General features: G+C 37.8%; 1 long non-coding RNA gene across 1 annotated transcript in view; it reads right to left on the reverse strand.

Moving 5' to 3' along the window:
* Window positions 1–634: 634 nt before the first annotated feature.
* The window catches only part of LOC140134090 (uncharacterized), a 29,870-nt gene continuing 12,645 nt past the window's right edge, over window positions 635–17,859 (reverse strand). The window contains exon 3 of the long non-coding RNA XR_011856080.1: window positions 635–868. This is a non-coding gene — a long non-coding RNA (uncharacterized lncRNA). The remainder of the gene's footprint in view (window positions 869–17,859) is intronic.

The raw sequence follows: 17,859 nt of genomic DNA on the forward strand, positions 1-17,859 counted from the left end.
AGCTTTAATTTACTAAGGGTCCTTTTTATTAATATTTTTACAGTAGCTTCAAGATTGCTTGTGCATTTTACAGGAAGAAGAAATACCATATATACTCGAGTATATATACACGAGGCCCCTAATTTTACCACAAAAACCTGGTAAAACCTAAATTTTGTTTTACTCGAGAATAAGCCGAGTTTGGGTTTTCAGCACATTTTTTGTGCTGAAAAATTAGGCTTATACTCGAGTATATATGGTATATGTTAATTTTATTGCTTGCTATGTGTTTTACCTAGAATACAAGAAGAAACGTGAGATTGAGGCGTGATTGTCATTTATTTATTTACTACCCACAGGAATTAAAATAATCCCATCATTGAGACCCTAACAGTATAATCAAGCCTCATTTACTTATTCTGTGGTCTTGCAGATTAAATGACACAGTGATCATGTGTGTATTAGATAACTCCATTCAATGTTTGAGTGATTGGCTGAAATAGCCACTTGAGTGAAGCACTTTTTTAATTTAAAAAAAACATATACTTTTAAATCAAATCTTTATTGTCTTTCATCGTTACAAACTAAAATCAGAATATTCAGTAAGGATACACCTACTTATTTCTGACCTAGAGCAACCAACCCATGTGATCAAGTTGGCGATCCCAAAGACCCAAAGAAACATTTCTGATCAATTACTTCATCAACACGTCATTAAAAAAAAGAGAGAGAGACAAAAGGGAGAGGATATGAGAAGAGAAGCAAAATTAACAAATAAGTGAAATTAAAAAAAAATATTTTCTTGGAGTGATTTTTTTCCTTCTTCAATTAATCTACAGGATCAGGACCTTTTCCCACCACTGCCATTGTTTTTTATTACCTGTTTTACCTAGAATACAAGTAAAAATGTGAGATTGCAGCATAATTGTTATTTTATTTTTCAAATAAAATTTTAAAAATTGTCATTATTTATTTTATATCCACCGGACTTAAAATAATCCTGGAGACCCACCATTGAGAACCCCATAGTAATACTGTAGAATACTTAAGAAAACCCTATACCTATTACTGTGGTCTTGCAGATTAACCCCTTAACGCCAAAGCCACCTTTCACTTTCCTGACACGGCCCATTTTTTCAAATCTGCCCTGTGTCCCTGTAAGTGGTTATAACTTTGAACGCTTTAACATATCCAAGTGATATTGAAACATTTTTCTCGTGACACTTTGTACTTTTTTGTATTTTTTCCATTTATTTATGAGAAAATCAGATATTTGGTGAAAATTTGGAAAAATTCTTGATTTTCAAAATTTAAAATGTTCTACTTTTTCCACACATAGTCATAACAGAAAAAAACGTAATAACATTCACCGAATGTCTACTTTATGTAGACATGTTTTTTTATTCACATTTTCATAAAAAAATGCAAAATCATGCTATTGAGGGACCTGCTCAGGTTTCAAGTTACTTTGATAGACCTAAATAAAAGTAAAACCCCATAAATTACCTGATTATAGAAACTACACCCCTCAACGTATGTAAAACAACTTTTGTGAAGTTTGTGAACCCTTACATTGTTTTACAGGGGTTAAAACAAAGGAATCTCTGATCCCGGGTGTTAGAGGCAGGTTTTTGGCTATAATATACAGCCGACACCAACAGCTTCTGGTGCCAGCTCTGTTCAGGAGCCGGTGCCAGAAGCTTGATGTAATAGTACTGCAAAATGCGGGAACGCACCTCCCGCCATGCAGGACTATTAAGTCAAATGTAAGGAAAGGGTTAAATGGCACAGAAATCATGTTTGTTATGTATCTCCATTCAATGTATGGTGAATAGCCACTCAAGTGAAACACCTTTTCAATAGAAAAAAAACATACTTACATATTCATGGGGCCTTCTTAGTCCCTACTTCTTGTACATTCAGTCTGGTCATACCAGAAACAATGCTGTCACATGCATTAGAGGAATGGGCTGGAACCAAGAAGACCCTCTGGAGTGACAAATACTGGGGCAGATTTATCAAGCAGTCTGAAAGTCAGAATATTTCCAATTGCCCTTGGCAACCAATCACAGCTCCCCTTTAAAATATTCATGAGCACTGGTGAAATGAAAGCTGAGCTGTGATTGGTTGCCATGGGAAACTGGAAATATTCTGACTTTCAGACACTTGATAAATCTGCCCCACTGTGCAGGCAGTCCCTGATTGATAAATCTGCTCCATAATGTTTATAGAATAAATGTTATTTCATGTAATTACTAGGTTTGCATAAAACCCATGAACAAAATCCAAGGTAACAAATTGTTTTGTAAAATAAATAATAAACATTTTGCCAGAAAAACTAAAAATAAATATTAGCGATCTGTGATCCATGCATCTGTGTATTTTAATTACAAATACAAGAACCACTCGGGGAGAATTAATATGCCTTCTCTGCCAGTTTTTTGCAGAGAAGACACACAAATCTCTCCCTCCCCACCAATTTCCCTGACCCACATGCCTCTTTCTTTGCTTTTATTACACGGGAAAGTAAAACTGCGTGCAGTTTGCCTCACTAGTGTGCAGAGTGTATAGGATAAATGAAGAGTGCACAAAGCGCATAAACTAAGTGCACCAGTCTTTTTCTGTTGCATTTGGTTTATCGGGCATGTGTCAGTATTATGTCGAAGTTGCACAGTACAAATGCACACCAGAAAGCCCCTGTAAGTGCACAGTATTGTGTTGCAGTGGACACAGTGCACAAGCGACACAATGGGGAAGATTTATCAAGCTGTCTGAAAGTCAAAATATTTCTAGTTGCCCATGGCAACCAATCACAGCTATGGTTTGATATATTCATGAGCACAGGTAAAGTGAAAGCTGAGCTGTGATTGGTTGCTATGGGCAACTAGAAATATACTGACAGCTTGATAAATCTGTCCCAGTATTGACGGAAACACTTGTATTTATGTGCTAACTGTGCCTGAAAACAAGCACAGTTAAAATAATACTTCTGTGTCTATATTTTAAGTTTTGGTATAATAAATGCTAAATAATTTTTGCACAAGCTACTTCACTGAGGAATTTAATGGTCCAAATATAGTTACCATAAATGCTGAGTTCAGTTCAATTTTACAAATGGAACCAGTAAATCCAGCAGATAAACTTAAGAGTTTGTTGGAGCAAACTTGTTTGTGTAAAACTCAACTGGTAGTTAAGGTGTATTCCTCCCCACATGATATATTCCTATTTTTGCTACAGTAACTGCGCTTCTAATCTGCTGAATGTTGGATCAGACTGCCCCAGGAACCTTAAATCCTGATAAGATATCTTTGGGTTAAATGCAAGTATGTGCAATAAAAAAAATAAATAACTATCCATGCTAAGTATTGCTTTTGTATTAACTTGTTAGTTAATAATAGAATATGAGCACCATTCCATCCAGAATGGTACATGAAAATCAGATCATTTACCATTCTGGAAAAATATTTGCATATTTCCATACCCAGAATCCTAAAGTGAACATACATGGCCTTTACTGCTTTGAAAGTAAAATGTTATATGAAAGAATACACGATTGTTTATGTCCCATCGTTAGGCCTGCTGTACAACCAAACAATAAGTGGTTGATTAAGAAAAATATTGTATTAATAATAGGATGCCTATAAACATAAAAGTAAAAGAGAAATAAGAAATGAAAGGAAACTATATGGCTATAAATTAATGTAAAGATGTCAGTGTTGTATATCTAGAAAAAATAAATTCATAAAACCTCAGGGAGTAGTAAGGTGAGAACATCTTCAAACATACCTTTAAGTTACAGGTTGAACTCCAACCTGTACTCTTGATACTCTGGCTATTCAATTGTTTAGATTGAGTTGTCAAGATACCCCTCTAGGTCTGTGCCTAACAATTTATGTCAGGATAGTAGAAGTCACATAATAATTATTTTGCTATGCAGCAAAATAACTCATGTATATTGAAGTAGTAAACTCTAGCATACTGTGTGATAACAAAAAAACATTTTGTTATGAATCAGTGTGTGCCAGGTATGGTGGGGAGAAAGTGTTAGAGTCAAGGTAAGTGAGCTCTGATATTAAAGGGGTTTGTTCATGAAAGAAAGTTCTCGAATTTTAATTGATTAGTTAATTAGTGGTGTTTGCCCAATACATATTATTTTAACCTCTTACTTTGTAATTTTACACAGTTTTTTTTTTTTTTTTTTTAAACTCAGTTTTATTGTAACAATGGATTACAGATAAAAGCGTTACATCCGTCATGCAAGCAAGTTGTTGAAAGCATTAGAATCGCAAGTCATTGTAATAGATATTGAATCCATTTGTGCTAGACATTTGTATATGCGAAAGGCAAACAGATGTGTACATTGGTAAGGAATAACAATCCTAACATACATCCCAGTAAAGGGGACAAACAAGTAAAACAGACATTAAAACTGTACAAGAGGGAGGATCTGTCTTGGTGTGGGGGGGAGTTAGCCTAAGGCCTGAAGGGCATCAGATAAGTCATTAGAGGTATATGCAGTTAAGTCGGATGAGCACCACCTATCCCAAATTTTGTGGAATTTGTCAGGACACTTCCTGTTCTTATATACTACTTTTTCATATGGAATAATGTTGTTAACAAGGCCCTTCCACATATCCACTGTGGGGGGTCTTGGGTCCATCCATCTAAGGACTATGGTTTTCCTGGCTAGGAAGAGGGTGGATGTTAGGAAAATTTTAACATATTTTGGCCATAGTTCCTCATCCAAAATTGCGAATAAGCATATCTCTGGTCGCAATGGGACTGGGAGATTTAGGATGTCAGAAAGCAGGGAGATCACCTCAGACCAGAATGACTGTAGCACAGGGCAGTCCCAAATCATGTGCCAGAATGCGGCAGGGGTAAATCGGCATCTGTGGCATTCCGGGGAAGGGATGCGGTGCATCTTAGCAAGTCTCAGGGGGGTAATTTTACACAGTTTTATTGACGTTATTGCTCCTATCACTGTCTAGGCTGGTCACTAAGATTTAACAGTGTGGGTAAGTACTAGCTTAGCAGACACTTAATGATTCCTTTGTGCTATGAAATGCTGTATGCAGACAATGTGTTTAGATTATCATGGTACATTTAGCTTATGAATATTCTACTAATATATGACATAGAACAAGAGAGATGGGACAAATCAGAGTCATTAGATGGATGTAAGACATAATGACGCACTTAGCTCTGCTAGCTATCCTAATCAATAAAACACACAGTCAGCACTTCTATGCCCCTCTCCCATCGGATTTAGAGCTTATCTTGTCTGTAGAGCTGCTGATGTCTCCTCTCCGTGCTGCTGCTGGACAGGAAGTGTCTCTGCATGTATGCTTTCTGCCTCCTGTGCTTCTCCCTACATTACAAGAGAAGCTAGAGGAATCTGCCCGACCATAGTCAAGAGTTTGTGGTTGTATCCAGGGACAACCAAAATACAAACACCAAAAGTTATAGAGTCAGCCGGTGAGCCCTCTCCATGCACCCACACCCGGCATGTGATGTAATGTTACACCACATGTTAGTAAGGGGAATCAATTCGATTTGGGTCCAATCAAATTTTCAGAAAATTCAGTGAAACAGGTTGAATCGAATTTTGACAAATTTGCCCATCTCTAACAGTGACTACTGTGGCATAAGGGCAACACTGTGACTACTAGGGGCAGCATTGTGGCTAGTGAAGGCAAGCACTGGTTAGTAGGGAAAAACACTATGACTAATGGGATTTAGAACTAGTTAGTGGGGGGAACACTGTGATTAGTCAGGGCATTACTTATTGCTCGAGACAAGCAATGGCTAGTGGAGGCAACACTGTGGCTACTGGGGCAAGCACTGGTTATTGAGGGAAGCACTGTGACTGCTGTAGCCTGGAGGCAGCACTGTGGCTACTAGGAGCAGCACTGGGGCCTGGGTACAGCACTGTTGCTAATGAAGGGCAAGCACTGGCTAGTTAGAACAACATTGTGACTAATGGGGGCAAGCACTTGTTAGTGAGGGTTGCACTGTGATTAGTCAGGGCATTACTTACTACTGTGAACAAGCAATGGCTAGTGTGAACAACATTGTGACTAATGGAGGCAAGCACTGGTTAGTGAGTGAAGCACTGTGACTAGTCAGGAAACACTGACTACTGTGACAAACACTGCCTAGCGGGTACAGCACTGTGGCTACTGGGGACAAGCACTGGCCAGTGGGGGCAGCACTGTGGTTACTGGGTGCAAGCATTGGCTAGTGGAAGCAGCCCTGTGGCTACTGGGGGCAGCCGTGTGGCTACTGGCTCCTGTAAAGGCATAACTGTGATTTCTAGGAGAACAACAGAATAGTAACACAATTGTCATAAAAAGGTGGAGTAGACAATGATAAATTGAGAATAAGAACACCATTTCAATATGTAATTCCTTTAGTGCACAGAGAGAAGAATCAGAGGTCCCACAATGCAGCATACAAACAAAAATACTTCAGCACATCCACAGGAATAGAGGTTAAAAAGCTTATCTGTTCCTTATTGAACTTGTATAAAATCCATGGCAAACATCAAATAGTAGTTGTACTTACCTCCCTCTGGTGGTCTGGTTAAGTGATGTGCCTCCCTGGTCTCTGTATAAATATAGAGATGTAACTGGGACATCACAACCACAGCGTGTTCCCTCTGCAGCCTCTGCTTGTGGTTGCTCAGGCCACACCCAGGAGCTGCAGCAGCTTCCACTCTGGTTGTGTTCTCACAGCTGCTCCCTTGCATACCAACAGAGCAAAGGGGTGATAGAATGGATAGTGATGGACTAGAGCACCAGAGAGAGGTAAGTACAACTGTTTTCTTGTTTTATCTCTTCCCGCCTCCAGCTTGGAAAACCCCTTTAACTATGGAGGATAATGTGTATGCTAGTGGGTCAGTAGCATAGGGTTAGTAGGCACAATTAGTTTCCCGAAGTTAAATTCACACGCTGTGCTTGAATTATATTTATGAACACAATTCATGCACACTGAGAGTGCCTAGGGTAGCAGCAACACTTAATATGGCCTTGGGTATTGTTCATAATGAAAATATAAATAATAGCCCTTAAAGGATTCATAGAGCTAAAGAGTGAGTGGTGGCAAGGTCTCCATTAAACCTGTCTTCAAGTCCTGAATCCATAAGGTATGTATGCAAAGCATGTACAGTACTTCTGTGAAAACAACCTGTTCAGATGAATGAAATTATTTGTCATACCCATCAAATGTGTCTGAATCCAACCTAATAATTATGATACATAAATCAAATAACCAGAACAGGTTCCTATAAAAATAAGTTATACTTAAAAGTTGTTTTTCTACTGTTCCAGGATAAGTAAATGAAGCATTCAGTGTTTAAAATACTATTTGTGGAGTTTGACTGTGGAGATTTCTTTATTTTACTATTCAGAATTTAGAGAGATAACAGTAGATGACCTATTTACAAGCAGACAAATCTTTTTGGCTTCACCAGTCTTTTCACTTAATACATTAATTCTTAAAATACTGTTTTCCACACCGGTGTGATGGTGTTTATTTTCAATATAACACGTTGTAAGGGAAGAGCTATAAACTCCAGGTAATCACTGTAAATTGCAGTGAAGATTTAATGCAACTTATTCAGCTACAATGCTAATGCCTTTCAAATCTGTCAGCAGATGTAAAACTTTAATTAAAAGGTGATCTTTGTCAGTCACTCTGTAATCAGTGCTGAATTATCATTTTCAATTAAGTTGACATTATTCATTGTCAGAGGCACATTTGAAAGCAACAAATTTACACCTTAGTCGTTCCTATTAATTCTTGTCAGTAAGGTTGAATGTGACTGCAAATCAAGTTAGGTATCCTTTAAAACTAAAAGAAGAACAGCTCATTTGGGAATTCTATTTCCTATGTGTATTATTTCAACATAAAAAAAGAAATGAAAGCAAAATAAATAAAAAAGATGGAAAGAATTGAATTGATTTAGACATAACATCATATATCTCATATGTCAATTCCCCTCATCGTGGCCCAGGGTCACTGACAGCCAAAGCATGGTGTTCTCCATGTTCAGCTGTTACAACCCAAGGTTATTACCACTTGAAAAAAAATTCCCCTGTAGACCTCACACAGACCGAAGGTTAGTGACTCTTGGTTGCATGCTATATTCCTATTTTTTAACTTTTCTATTGATTCTTGTTACAACTCACCCATGTGCTGACCTTTGCCCCGGTCTTGCCACTTCAAGTTTATCTGGTACATTGTGCATTTAACTAGGATATCAAGCTCAGCTGACTATGTCTCCTATAGTATCATTCTATATACCTCTACTGAACTCTGAACTACTCTTGGTTAGTTTCACCTGTATCAGAGGACACAGTTTGTTGAGGTAAATGTCCATTCTAGCGCAGTAAAATTCTCCCAAAACTTCTTTCAGTACGACATGTACAGTAGTCTTTTCAGCTACCTTGGAGATAATAAAAATAATTCCTTTATTTATATAGGTCACACAGATTACGCAGTGCTGTACAGAGCTTGCTAAATCAGTCCCTGTCCCCAATGGGGCTCACAATCTAAGCAACCTACCAGTATGTTTTGGAGTGTGGGTGGACACCCGAGAAAACCAAGGCAAACACGGAGAGAACATACAAACTCGTTGCAGATGTTGACCTGAATGGGACTTTTAGGAACAGTGCATTTATTTACATATATATTCTTTTTCTTCAATCAGATAATTTTTATTAAACAGAACCATATTTGAGAGATACAAACATTAACAGGTATTTTCAAATTACAGAGAAAGCAGCATAATACCATACATTTTGTGCAGTATGTATGATGAACCATAGGGGCACAATATAGGACACATTCATTACCATACTCTTCCAACTGGAACAGACGTTATGATATGTGTTTATTGTTTCTTGTGTTTAGCAAGTTCTTTTTTATGAAGAAGTAGATTTGTCTTTTATCAAGACTGCTTTCCTTGTTTTGTATATAAAGGGCTTTTAATGTAATGAGTCAGCTTGCTTAACAAAGAACTCTCCTGCAGAGTGTGAAACACATTGCAGATGTGCTACTTTTTCTTCCTTTATTGTTTACTTCTCTGTCTGGTGTACCCTCAGTATATTTTATGGCATTATTTAAATAAAAGTTCATGACATTTTTAAGATAAGGACACTGTTAATTTCCTCTTTCACCTGACATCATCTGAAATGATTATAATAAATCAATAATTCCATAACTTAGAACCTTTAATGGCAGTTTTCACCAGTGACTTTTTGTCTCTACTAATACAAAAAAGTCTAAACCACAATAAAAAATAAAAAAAGAGCAAAAGAGACCAGACAACAATACCCCAGTTATAAAGCTTACTTTATTACATTTCAGGCCTAGAGATGCCCACACATTGACAAAGGTGTTAGTAACAATGGTGATAGCTCTGACTTGCAGAATTAGATGAATGTACTAGCATCTATAAATTGTCCATTCAGCTCCACATCACAATCAGCTCTCATTGGATTCAAGCTTACATCTCTTCTTTCCTCAATATACCTACACCTAAAATGTAATTGTAATTTATCATTGAATGGGTACTTTGAATGAAGTATGTGTACTCAATAAATTATTATGTATCATCCACATGTGCAGTACGTCTTCAAACACGATTATAAAATACAAGTTTGTCTATTTTTGAAAAATGTTATATTTAGATCAAAATAATGGACACTTAATGAATGATTGGCCAATGGATCAACAGTGGAAACAAGCTCTCAGCTCCTTCTACCAAAACAAACAGTGATACTAGAGTAAACTGACAAATTCAACACAGTAGGATTAAAGTAAACCTTTATAATTCCTTCTATAGCATTTATTATTTTATAATCTCCCACTAGCCGTGATTGTTTAATCCTGTCTGCTTGGTTGCAGATTACAGCAGCTGCTTATGGATCATGTATTTATCATTTATCATTTTAAGACACTGTTGACAAGAACAGGGCATTAAATAGTCAAAAAGAAAGTCAAAGTAACACAATTATTTTGAGATTTAAGCTTATAAAAATAATTTACCATTATTCACAGAGTGCACAGCAGATCATTGCATTCAAAGTCATCTTCTGACATAAAATTATCATGCAAAAGATTATGCCACAAAGGCAGATCATTTTTTTTTTAATTTTAATTGTTTTAATTGAATTAGCAGCTTTTCTTCTTTTACATTTGATACAGTGAACATCTATGATATCATTAATGAAAAAATCTACACAAAAACATCTGTTCTATTAAATTATTATTATTATTATGTTTTATGCATGGCTGAAATACAGCGGGCAGATTTATCAAGTATATGAAAGTCAGAATATTTCTAATTGCCCATGGCAACCAATCACAGCTTTCATTTTACCAGTGCTCATGAACATTTTAAAAGAGAGCTGTGATTGGTTGCCATGGCAACTAGAAATATTCTGACTTTCAGACACTTGATAAATCTGCCCAAGTGTGTGAATATTGCATCCCTGAGATGCTATTTCCAAAACAACACAATTTCAGTATAGTCTCTCATCACTCCCTAGTGGTGCTTTACATGTGAGGGGTCTTGATAGTATTTTGTTTTACTTTTTTTGTTTGGTTTCCTGAAAAAATTCACTCCCTACCAAAATTTAAACAGAGTAAGTTAAGAGTAGAAAAGGCAACTATGGAATATCTTGGCGCTATTAACCCCTTCCCGATGCGCGCCGTACTAGTACGGCGCGCGCCGGGTCCCGGTGCATGGAGAGGGCTCGCGGGCCGAGCCCTCTCCATAGCCGGTAAGTCTTTGCTGCATATTGCAGCAAAGGCTTACCGGTAACACCCGCGATCGGTGCTAGCACCGATCGCGGGTGCTTTCACCGCGATCACCTCCGGCAATGCTGCTGGAGGCTTCAAAAAGATGGCGCCGCATGGGCGCCGCCATCTTGGCGCGGATCTTCGCTCCCCGATGACGTCACGGGGAGCGGTGATCCGTTGCCATGACAGCATCGGGCCTCACGAAGGCCCGAAGCTGTCTCGTTTTAACCTATTCATTACAATGTGCTATCAGCACATTGTAATGAATGAGGAGTAAAATCCCCATATACTGCCATATTGCAGTATGGCAGTATATGGTAGGATCGATCAGACAACCTAGGGTTAAAGTACCCTAGGGAGTCTGAAAAATAGTTAAAGTAAAAGTAAAAAAAAAGTTTAAAAAAAAAAAATTATATTAAAAAAACCTAAAAATTCAAATCACCCCCCTTTCCCTAGAACTGATATTAATATTAATAAACAGTAAAAATCATAAACACATTAGGTATCACCGCGTCCGAAAATGTCCGATCTATCAAAATATAATAACGGTTTTTCACTGCGTTTAACCCCGTAACGGAAAATAGCGTCCAAAGTCAAAAATGACATTTTTTTGCCATTTTGGAAAATATAAAAAAATTAATAAAAAGTGATCAAAAGGTCGCACAGTCCTAACAATGATAGCAATGAAACTGCCATCAAAAGTCGCAAAAAATGACACCACCCACAGCTCCGTACACCAAAGTATGAAAAAGTTATTAGCGCCAGAAGATGACAAAATCAAAAAAAAAATTTTTGTACAGGAGGTTTTAATTTTTTTAAATGTATGAAAACATTATAAAACCTGTACAAATGTGGTATCCCTGTGATCGTAGCAACCCAAAGAATAAAGTAGACCTGTCATTTGGGGCACACAGTGAAAGCTGTAAAATCCAAGCCCACAAGAAAACGTCGCAAATGTGTTTTTTCACCATTTTCACTGCATTTGGAATTTTTTTCCCGCTTCCCAGTACGCGCCATGGAACATTAAATACCGTCACTACGAAGTGCAATTTGTTACGCAGAAAATAAGCCATAACAGAGCTCTTTATGTGGAAAAATAAAAAAGTTATAGATTTTTGAAGGTGGGGTGTGAAAAATGGAAGTGAAAAAACTAAAAAAGGCCAAGTCGTTAAGGGGTTAAAAAAAGATTAATAATAATCATTATTATTAATATTAGATCAGAGTGTAAAAACTGAATATTAAGTTTCAGTTAAGTTCAGAATATTGAGTTTCATCAAGTCATTAGGACATGTGATGTAATGCATTGTCAGGGCACCATGCAAGTCCTTACCGATAACTTTTTCCACCTAAACACAAACACTAAAAAGTGATGCATTTTATAATTTAACTTTATCTACGTGACAGGATTTGTGCTATAATTTATGCCAGTTGGTGGTATAAATTATGGAAAATATAGCTCTCCTGCTATATTTGACTTAAATACAGCACCAGAACCAGGCTCAGGTCACAAATACAGCAACAACTTCAGAATCAGTACATATTTACAACAATAGCATAAAGCTTTGTTTACAAATGCATCAGCTGAACCAAGTTCTGTAAATAAATCCAGCATCAGAACCAAGCTCTGTATATAAATACAGCACCAGATCCAAGTTCAGTACATAAATACAGCAGCATAACCATACCCTGTAAATAAAGCACCAGAACCAAGATGAGAAAATAAAAAAGCAGCAGAACCATGCTCTGTAATAGATTTGTCATGTTAGAAAAATTCTCCATATGATTTCCAAGAAAAAATCAAAGATGATGTTTTTGATTGAGGCATTGTCCGTTCATCTTCTACTATGATTAGAAGTTAGCAAATTTCTCAAAAATTGATTTGACTGATTAACCGAATTTTGTGAAAAAAGAACTGTGATGTTCTACACCCTTTAGGGGTATGCATGGTCACTAAACATTGGTTTTCACAGACACCCCCTGGACACAAAGTTTAGGTAGGTGCAGGAAGGGAGGCACAGTAGTGAAAGAGTATATAAGACCAGATGCCAGCACCTGGTAGCGTGAATTTTTTAGACCAAAAATATGGATTCATGGATCAATATAAAAGAACATCCCATGTTAAATGTAGTGTGACTTAAGGGCACACCAGACAAATATATATGCACATTGGAAAAAGTTACAAAATACAGGTTGGGGTATAACAATTCTAACTAAGTCAATTGGAAGTTAATTACCAGTTGTTGCTGCCAACACTGGAAGGTGAGTGTTTTTCCAGCACATTGTTTGGCATGACCTTCCCCAGAAGAGAACAAAGTCCCTAAAGGCTACAGGTGCTTCAATGTATATGTAAGACATGCCTTTCCTGCCAATGGGAGGATATTGTGCACCTCTAACCTAAGACCAATCATTGTAGTCCCAGAACTCTGGAAGAATTAGAACTCTTCACTGGCTCAATCAGATCTAGCTGAGCTTCCAGTTTATTTGAAGACCAAATATGACCCATGTATTATGCTTTCACTGGGAGTTCAACCTATTTCATCCTCTGAGGATTCCGGAACAGACTGAGACCCAAGTGGGCATATGTAGAATCTAGTATCTGGCTAGGTTGCACCATAAACTCATAATTTATGTTATATAAATTGTACATGTTAGGGAGCTTGCTGTCAGTTTGTCTACCCCTGGACCCCTGGTGTTTGATTGCAAAAAGGTTATAGTAAAGATGAAGAGGGGTTGTATTTGGTGTGGTTTAAAATAATAAGACATGAGAAGTGACCCCCTTGTTGCAGACATCTATATGTTCCACAATAATGATTTGATTCTGGGATGTCATGGAAGTCCTATCTGACCTTCTGAAGCCCTTTCTGAACCAGTTCCCACAGAGAATCGGACAGGTCTTTCACAACATCTCGGCTTTGCCACAGAGCCCCTGAATCTGCCAATTTCTTCTGTTAAGTATATATTCTCACGGTGTCCCATTAGCATGAGGTGTCCAAAGTCCACACTCAAAATTGACAAGTGAAACGGGGCAGTATTGGGCTTTCTGTTGCAAGACCATGGTGTAGCCCATTCTGGCAAGGCATTGCCAGTTGCCTTGTCCCAGTGGCAGGGAATTTTCTGTCAAGACTGAGAGGCTCTAATAAAGTAGCCCTCCATCTGGAGCCTTGATTTGGCCCGCTGGATTAGGGCTTCTTATGCCAGGACTTCTGAGGGTCCTTTTCCTACCAGACTGAAATGTGAGATGGCCCATAGATTGGTGAAAAGTTTAAGGTTTTAAAAAATATACATTGGGGTGCATGGTTTGGCCTCAAAAGAAAATTGCCGTGTGAATGGTGAGCTCCGTCCATCACCATCCCCATACAGCGCCAAAAACAGCTACCTGACTGCCTAAGCAACCCAGGCACAGCCGCAAAGCGAAAAAAAATTGGAGCACCGCCAAACTAATCGATCGGCCATTACTTCCCAGCGGACCCGCAGAGAAACAAAGATGGCGCCGATACATCCACAAGCGCTACAAAGACATTGCGCCACAGCACATGTGGTGATACAGAGAAATACCATCTCTTAACTCCCAAGACCAAGTAAATACCCACCAGAATCAACCTTATCTACTAGAAGCAGCCAGAGAAATAAAGGGAACTTCTCCAGTGCAGAATCCTCTCCTGACCACACGGAGGGGGAAGGAAGCATATCTCCCCTGCAGCAGCACCTGCTAGAGAGCTCAAATTCACCCTCAGCTCTTAAAGAAAGAGTCAGTGACTCCAACTCACCAGGCATCAGCCCAGTGAAGCATAAAATCCACAAACAAGATTTTAATGTGAACCCAGAGGTAAGTCCCTCTTTTCCTGCAACTACTCCAGACAGCTTTTCACTATTCCATGCATCCAAGCTAAAAGCCATGCTGGAGGCCTTTAAACTATCCCTACAAAAGGATCTCTCCAAACTAATTTCTCCATTACAGTACTCCATCAATAGCTTAGGAGAGATTGTGGAAGAAAAAATGTCATCGCTTACAAATGCACATAATGAGCTAGTAGACTCTCATAACGAAATTGATGAAAAAGTCACTAACATTCAAGCTAAGCTAGTGGACTCTGAAGACAGAGATAGGAGAAATAACATAAAGCTAAGGGGTATACCAGAGAGGGTTCCAGGCATGCAACTATGCAGCTATATACAACAGCTTACTAAAACATTTTTACCCAACCTGGCGGAGTATGAATTGAGCATATATCGTGCACGTAGGATACCTAAGCCGAACTCTCTCCCCGACTCCATACCTAAAAAAGGTGTCTTGGCTAGGTTCACCTTTCATCATCCAAAAGAGCTACTGATGACAAAAACTAGAAATCTGCAAATCCTACCAATACCATATGATTCCATAAAGCTTTATGTAGACCTCTCTACCGCCACATTGCAAGCCTGAAGAGAACTACCTCCAATAACATCTGCACTAAGAAAAATCAACATCCAGTACAGATGGGGATTCCCCAACAAAATACTGGTGAAATACCTGAACACCATGATAGCAATAAAAAAATATTATAGAAGGATACTGAATTCTGAAAAAATGGGGAATACCATATGAAGAAATAACCCAACCCAAATAAAGACAAGAACCTAGAAGGTTGGACCCCGAATGGCAGATTGCAAGTTAATACGATCCTAGAAGCAGTCTACACAAGTACAGGAGGAAAAGATTGATTGAGCACTCAGACCTCCCCGTCACATTTCCCCGAGGACTATCCCTATGCAAGTACTACATATACAGATTAGTACAATTTTGTTTATTGTATTTCTAGTTTATTTTTCTGTAATATTCACTTACAGAAGATGTATGGTTTCACATAAAGGGTTATGGTCTATTGCCATTGGTCACACTGATAACAACAAATGGTAAAGGAACAACACCTCTCATATAAGAATTAGCAACACAAAGCAGTACATTTCCTATAATTAATGGGAATAAAAATACTATCTTTAAACGTGAAAGGACGTAATAGTCCATATAAAAGGTCGCTCCTATGGAAGGAAACCCAAAAACAGAAAGCAGACATCATCTGCATACAAGAAACCCATATTAGTAGCAAAAACCCGCCCAAACTATCAAACCCCCACTTCCCCAGAATTTTATTATCCTCCCACTCCCCAAAAAAAGAGGGGTGCTGATAAAATTTCGGTTGTCACTAGCGGTAACAATACAGCAACAAATCACTGACTCACAGAGTTGCTATATAATAATAGTATGTACAATAAACAATTTACTATACACATTAGTAATTGTATACGTCCCAAACACAGGACAAGGAGAATTTTTAAGAAAACTTCTTAAGAAGGTAAACAAACACAAACAAGGAGAATTAATAATGTGCAGGGATTTTAATACCATTAACCAATTTGAGCTTGATACAACAGCTAAATCCCCAAAAAGGGATTTCATACTAAATTCTTGGTTATGGCGTAACCAGCTCTTTGATGTATGGAGGGTGCAACACGCCTTTGAAAAAGACTGCTCCTTCTATTCACATAGACATTGTACATACTCAAGAATTGATATATTCCTAGTTAATAGAGACTTACTAGATAGAGCTAAACATACCAATATTGGATCAATACATTGGTCAGACTACGCACCAATAACACTAACAATTTCAGACGATTTATCTAATGTTAATGACTTTGTATGGAGGGCCAATACTACATTTTTTTTCCAATACCAAACAAGACACTTAACACACCGACTTCTTTTTGGTATGGATCACACATAAAGGATTTATAAGAGGTGAACTCATGAACATAGGGATAAAAGCAAACATTCAGAGGAGGAAAGAAATTAATGATACAAGAAATAAAATAGCCATACTAGAAGCATTATACAAAACAAATCACCAACACAATACTTACATAAAATTACGGGAGGCTAGAGATCACCTTAGAAATCTATACCTTATCAACTACTCACACTCCCTAAAAAAATTGAAAGTGAAATACTACTCACAAGACCAAAAAGCCGGAGCCGTACTAGCTCTTAAAGCTAAAATCCCCCTATTCCACCACCCCTACACCAAGGAGAAAATTATATCACCCAGAGGTATAGCTGAAGCGTTCACAACGTATTACAAGGGTCTTTACAACATTAAAAATGATACCACAAACCTAATACCAACAAAAGAAGCCATAAACTCCTTTCTTAAAAAAATATTACTCCCTAATGTACCAACCAAACAACTTAACTCCCTAAATGCCAAATTTACCCCAAGAGGAAATAACAAGGACTATCAAGTCTTTCCTTCAGCTAAGACACCAGGCCCTGTCGGCCTCCCAGGTGAATATTACAAAAAATTCACAACTTCACTTACCCCACATTTAACTAAGTTATTCAATTTAGCACAAGAAAAGGGAAAATTCAAAAGTGAAATTTTATCAGCTTTGATAGTCACCTTGCCAAAACTGGGTAAACCCATTGACACAACAACCAACTACAGACCGATATGACTTCTAAACCACAACATAAAAATATACGTACGTCATTATATCAGCAAACAGGTTAAAACCAATTATTTCCACACTAATTCACCCGTAACATGCCTGTTTTAAATATGGTAGGCAAGTCCTGGATAAAACAAAAAAAATTTATCAACACTCTACAATATTGCAAGTTTAAAAAGACAAGTGCTATAGCCCTAACTGTTGACGCCAAAAAGACATTCGACAGAGTGAATTGGGAGTACGCCTTTGCAGTACTAGACAAAGTTGACATAAAAGGCGAAATATATTGCGCCATAAAGGCACTATACTCGAATCCCCTAGCCAAGTATTTACAAATAGCAGTCTATCCTCACCCTTTAAATTGACAAATGGCACACGCCAAGGATGCCCCCTTTCCCCATTATTTTTCAATTTATCAATTGAGCCTTTAGCAGAACTCATCAAAATCAACAAATAAAGGGAATTAAAATGGGACAAATCAACAATGTCATCTCCTTATTTGCAGATGATATAATCCTAACACTAAGTGACCCACTCAAGTCACTTCCAGAGACATTACAAAACATAGCAGAGTTAAGTAAAATC

This window comes from Engystomops pustulosus, chromosome 5, assembly GCF_040894005.1.
Source record: "Engystomops pustulosus chromosome 5, aEngPut4.maternal, whole genome shotgun sequence".
Lineage (NCBI taxonomy): Eukaryota > Metazoa > Chordata > Amphibia > Anura > Leptodactylidae > Engystomops > Engystomops pustulosus.